The following is a 6,000-nucleotide window of genomic DNA, read 5'->3' on the forward strand; positions in this document are numbered from 1 at the left end:
TTGCTCAGGAAATTTCTGAACATGTGCACATAGCCTTAATGTCTTGTGTCCGCTACAGCCCATGTCACAAGATTATTGGGGGACAAAAGGCTCAGGAGGAACCAAACATGTTGAGCTATTAAATATACATTTTCTTTAATTTCATCCAGTACTTTGGTACCAGTCATAAGGAGCTGTCCATTAATGGTTAATCCCTTGAATATCTTAAGAATGTGAAAAGATGACCACTAATGCCTTAACCGGTCTGGACCATTGACGACGATGAGGTAGACAGTCACTCAGTGCCATGTCTGACTTCCATTTTACCAGTGTCTGCCTTCTTGGAGCGGGCATTTGTAACAGCCTCAAGAAGACAGACATAGAGGCCAGACACATGAACCAAAAATGGGTCCAGTACACTAAAAGAAACACGGACCGTTCACGCTGGAGAGATTTTTGATTTATATGCTGTATACAACCCATTGCAAAAATTATGGAATCACCGGCCTTGGAGGATGCTCATTCAGTTGTTTAATTTTGTAGAAAAAAAGCAGATCACAGACATGGCACAACACTAAAGTCATTAAAAATGGCAACTTTCTGGCTTTAAGAAACACTAAAAGAAATCAAGAACAAAAAAGGTGGTAGTCAGTAATGGTTACTTTTTTTAACCAAGCATAGGGGAAAAAATCTGGAATCACTCAATTCTGAGGGAAAAAATTATGGAATCACCCTGTAAATTTTCATTCCCAAAACTAACAACTGCATCAAATTAGATCTGCTCATTAGTCTGCATCTAAAAAGGAGTGATCACACCTTGGAGAGCTGTTGCACCAAGTGGACTGACATGAATCATGGCTCCAACATGAGAGATGCCAATTGAAACAAAGGAGAGGATTATCAAAATCTTAAAAGAGGGTAAATCATCACGCAATGTTTCAAAAGATGTTGGTTGTTCACAGTCAGCTGTGTCTAAAATCTGGACTAAATACAAACAGCATTGGTAGACCAAGGAAGACAAAGCGTCAAGACTGGAAACTTAAAGGGAACCCGTCACCCGAATTTGGCGGGACCAGTTTTGGGTCATATGGGCGGGGTTTTCGGGTGTTTGATTCACCCATTCCTTACCCGCTGGCTACATGCTGGCCGCAATATTGGATTGAAGTTCATTCTCTGTCCTCAGGAGTACACACCAGCGCAAGGCAATAGGATGACGTCCTCTTCTTGTCTTCACGCTGCGGCTCCGGAACAGGTGCACTTTGTCTGCCTTGTTGAGGGCAAAGAATAGTACTGCAGTGCGCAGGCGCCGGGAAAGGTCAGAGAGGCCCAGCGCCTGTGCACTGCAGTACTTTTCTTTGCAACAAGGCAGACAAAGTGCGCCTGCGCCGGAGCCGCAGCGTGAAGACAAGAAGAGGACGTCATCATAAGAAGATGGGAGGCCCCGGACCGGACCGCCCGCCCAGGTCAGTATAATCTAACCTCTTTTTCTCATCTTTTAGGATACATCGGGGCTTATCTACTGCATTCCAGAATGCTGTAGATAAGCCCCTGATGCCGGTGGGCTTAGCTCATCTTTGATTTTGGGGGTGACAGGTTCCCTTTAAAGCCAGAAAGTTGCCATTTGAAATGACTTTAGTTTTGTTCCATGTCTGTGATCTGCTTTTTCTCTACAAAATGAAACAACTGAATGAACATCCTCCAAGGTCGGTGATTCCATAATTTTTGCCAGGGGTGGTAGTCCATAATCCCTTTAGGCTTCATTAAGAACCGGTCCGAGCACAGGCCGCTAAAGAACGGACAGGCCGCAGCTCTACAGACCCGAGTGCGACAACTTCTTATATTTCTATGAGGCTGTCATGGTCAGGTCAGGAGGAGACCGACGGTAAGTCAGTGACCTTGGACCGATTCACACGGACGCCTTAATGAGCTTTATAGAGCAGACTGTCCCGCATCACTGCCAGGCAGATACACGTTGGAATATCATTTGGTGCTTTTTTCATACCGTTCACCAACCACAAAAAAAGTAGAAGCTATCTATGAATGACTTATGCATGCAAACTTCTCGTGAAATGAATTTACATCCTCATTAACGTTGGAGAGGCCGCCACAGTCTGTTACTTTACCGGTATATCACAGTTATACGAGGTTATGGTACACAGAAGGGTCGCATGTACACAGTCAAAAATATGAGATACGGCCAATAGACTCAGTCTCCATGTCATTATTCTTTCAGCTGTATTACCTTATCACAAAAATATATATATATATATATATATATATATATATATATATATATATATATATATATATACATATATATAGTAGAAAAAAGGAACAGCACAGCACTTATTACTTATCTTCGGGTGCAGGGCCCCAGGCAACCAGTCCAGTGATTGCACCAGAGTCACAGAGATTCAAAGAAGAGGCAGCACTCCATTAGTTCAGTGAAAAATGTGGAAGGTTTAATCGACCCACATAGCCGGGCAACGTTTCAGCTCCAACTGAGCCTTTATCAAGCCTTGATAAAGGCTCAGTTGGAGCTGAAACGTCGCCCGGCTATGTGGGTCGATTAAACCTTCCACATTTTTCACTGAACTAATGGAGTGCTGCCTCTTCTTTGAATCTCTCTCTCTCTCTCATATATATATATATATATATATATATATATACCGTATATATATATATAAATCCAGAAGTACAACCCAATAGTATTGAGAAGCTTAGAACTCAGGAGGTTTATGGCGTTAGCACCAGGCCCTGTAGTAGTGCAGCTGGCCACTACACTTTTCTCTGCATTAGTCTTTGCACATCATGAGTAACATGCTGGCAAAGGTGCAAAAGATACATATCTTAAAGGTCATAACAACACCCCATAGTCCAAGAACATCAATGCTGCACCCCAAAATGGAGTAATGATTTACACAGAGCGGTGAGGTGAATATCATATAAAGTGTAACACCCTAATAACAGGGTCAGGGTGCAGAACTGTATGGGAAAGCTGTATAGTACAGGTCATAGCAACACCCCATAGTCCAGGAGCATCAATGCTGCACCCATATATGGAGTAACACATACCCCGCACAGGGTGACACCCCAATATGGAGTAACACATACCCCGCACAGTGTGACACCCCAATATGGAGTAACACATACCCCGCACAGTGTGACACCCCAATATGGAGTAATACATACCCCGCACAGTGTGACACCCCAATATGGAGTAACACATACCCCGCACAGTGTGACACCCCAATATGGAGTAATACATACCCCGCACAGTGTGACACCCCAATATGGAGTAACACATACCCCGCACAGTGTGACACCCCAATATGGAGTAACACATACCCCGCACAGTGTGACACCCCAATATGGAGTAATACATACCCTGCACAGTGTGACACCCCAATATGGAGTAATACATACCCCGCACAGTGTGACACCCCAATATGGAGTAATACATACCCCGCACAGTGTGACACCCCAATATGGAGTAATACATACCCCGCACAGTGTGACACCCCAATATGGAGTAATACATACCCCGCACAGTGTGACACCCCAATATGGAGTAACACATACCCCGCACAGTGTGACACCCCAATATGAAGTAATACATACCCCGCACAGTGTGACACCCCAATATGGAGTAATACATACCCCGCACAGGGTGACACCCCAATATGGAGTAACACATACCCCGCACAGTGTGACACCCCAATATGGAGTAATACATACCCCGCACAGGGTGACACCCCAATATGAAGTAATACATACCCCGCACAGTGTGACACCCCAATATGGAGTAATACATACCCCGCACAGTGTGACACCCCAATATGGAGTAACACATACCCCGCACAGTGTGACACCCCAATATGGAGTAATACATACCCCGCACAGTGTGACACCCCAATATGGAGTAACACATACCCCGCACAGGGTGACACCCCAATATGGAGTAACACATACCCCGCACAGTGTGACACCCCAATATGGAGTAATACATACCCCGCACAGTGTGACACCCCAATATGGAGTAACACATACCCCGCACAGTGTGACACCCCAATATGGAGTAACACATACCCCGCACAGTGTGACACCCCAATATGGAGTAATACATACCCCGCACAGTGTGACACCCCAATATGGAGTAACACATACCCCGCACAGTGTGACACCCCAATATGGAGTAACACATACCCCGCACAGTGTGACACCCCAATATGGAGTAATACATACCCCGCACAGTGTGACACCCCAATATGGAGTAATACATACCCCGCACAGTGTGACACCCCAATATGGAGTAACACATACCCCGAACAGTGTGACACCCCAATATGAAGTAATACATACCCCGCACAGTGTGACACCCCAATATGGAGTAACACATACCCCGCACAGGGTGACACCCCAATATGGAGTAATACATACCCAGCACAGGGTGACACCCCAATATGGAGTAATACATACCCCGCACAGGGTGACACCCCAATATACATACCCCGCACAGGGTGACACCCCAATATGGAGTAACACATACCCCGCACAGGGTGACACCCCAATATGGAGTAATACATACCCCGCACAGGGTGACACCCCAATATGGAGTAATACATACCCCGCACAGGGTGACACCCCAATATGGAGTAATATATACCCCGCACAGTGTGACACCCCAATATACATACCCCGCACAGGGTGACACCCCAATATGGAGTAACACATACCCCGCACAGTGTGACACCCCAATATGGAGTAATACATACCCCGCACAGTGTGACACCCCAATATGGAGTAATACATACCCCGCACAGGGTGACACCCCAATATGGAGTAATACATACCCCGCACAGGGTGACACCCCAATATACATACCCCGCACAGGGTGACACCCCAATATGGAGTAACACATACCCCGCACAGGGTGACACCCCAATATGGAGTAACACATACCCCGCACAGGGTGACACCCCAATATGGAGTAACACATACCCCGCACAGTGTGACACCCCAATATGGAGTAACACATACCCCGCACAGTATGACACCCCAATATGGAGTAACACATACCCCGCACAGTGTGACACCCCAATATGGAGTAACACATACCCCGCACAGGGTGACACCCCAATATGGAGTAACACATACCCCGCACAGGGTGACACCCCAATATGGAGTAATACATACCTCGCACAGGGTGACACCCCAATATGGAGTAACACATACCCCGCACAGGGTGACACCCCAATAACAGTGCCAGGCTGCAGACCTGTACGGAACAGCTGTCCCCACCACACAGGACAGACGTGTGCTGCTGCAGGGACCCAGCGCGGTCATGTGACACGATTCCTCCCAGGACCAGCACATATGGTAGATAACAGAGAGCCACTAGCGGCGCTGCCAGCCCCCCAGTGCCTTCCTTAGAGGGGGCACAGCCTTCCTACCTTTGCTCCAGTCCTGCAGCTTTCCTCAGGTGCTGTCCCTGGTCTGGAGCCCGCTGCAGCAGTGGAGACAAGCCCAGCCCACTATCCCAATGCACACCCTGTGAGCACACACTGGGGATGACTGCTGTCCTCCTCCTCCTCCTCCTCCTGCCGGCTGCTAGTGTCCTCGTCCAGATCCTGCAGGATCCTTCATTCATAAATCATGACAAGTGCTTCATGTAATCTTCCAGGTGGGAAGAGGAGGCACTAAAATGGCCTGTAGTGAGGCTGCTGAAGGCTGCGGCTCCTGGGTCAGCAGAGGATGGCATGGATGGAGAAGGCACAGGGCTGTGATCCTTCCTTTGTGTGCAGGCAGTAATAGGAGCCTCCCTGGGGCAGCAGATTCATATTTAGATGGAGGGTGGGGCCAGTCCGGCTGGAAGACAACAGGTTGCCGGCATGGAGCTCGGCCCCGGCTGCCCTGCTCTGTGCACTGCACACGGGAGTGCAGCTGTCCTTCTCTGTGGGACATGCTGTACACGCAGGGGCAGGGGCTGGCTGGCTGGCACTTTTCAGCCTGGGGGGCAAT

General features: G+C 47.9%; 1 protein-coding gene across 2 annotated transcripts in view; it reads right to left on the reverse strand.

Annotated features, from left to right (window-relative positions):
- CORO2A (coronin 2A) overlaps positions 1–5,800 on the reverse strand; it is a 224,074-nt gene extending 218,274 nt beyond the window's left edge. The window contains exon 1 of one of the 2 annotated variants that reach the window (XM_077250861.1): positions 5,433–5,800. The gene's annotated coding sequence lies outside the window, so the exon portion shown is untranslated. The remainder of the gene's footprint in view (positions 1–5,432) is intronic. The other variant, XM_077250872.1, reaches the window with a different exon arrangement.
- Between the last annotated feature and the right edge of the window lie 200 nt (positions 5,801–6,000).

Source organism: Ranitomeya variabilis, chromosome 1 (assembly GCF_051348905.1).
Source record: "Ranitomeya variabilis isolate aRanVar5 chromosome 1, aRanVar5.hap1, whole genome shotgun sequence".
Taxonomy (NCBI): Eukaryota; Metazoa; Chordata; class Amphibia; order Anura; family Dendrobatidae; genus Ranitomeya; species Ranitomeya variabilis.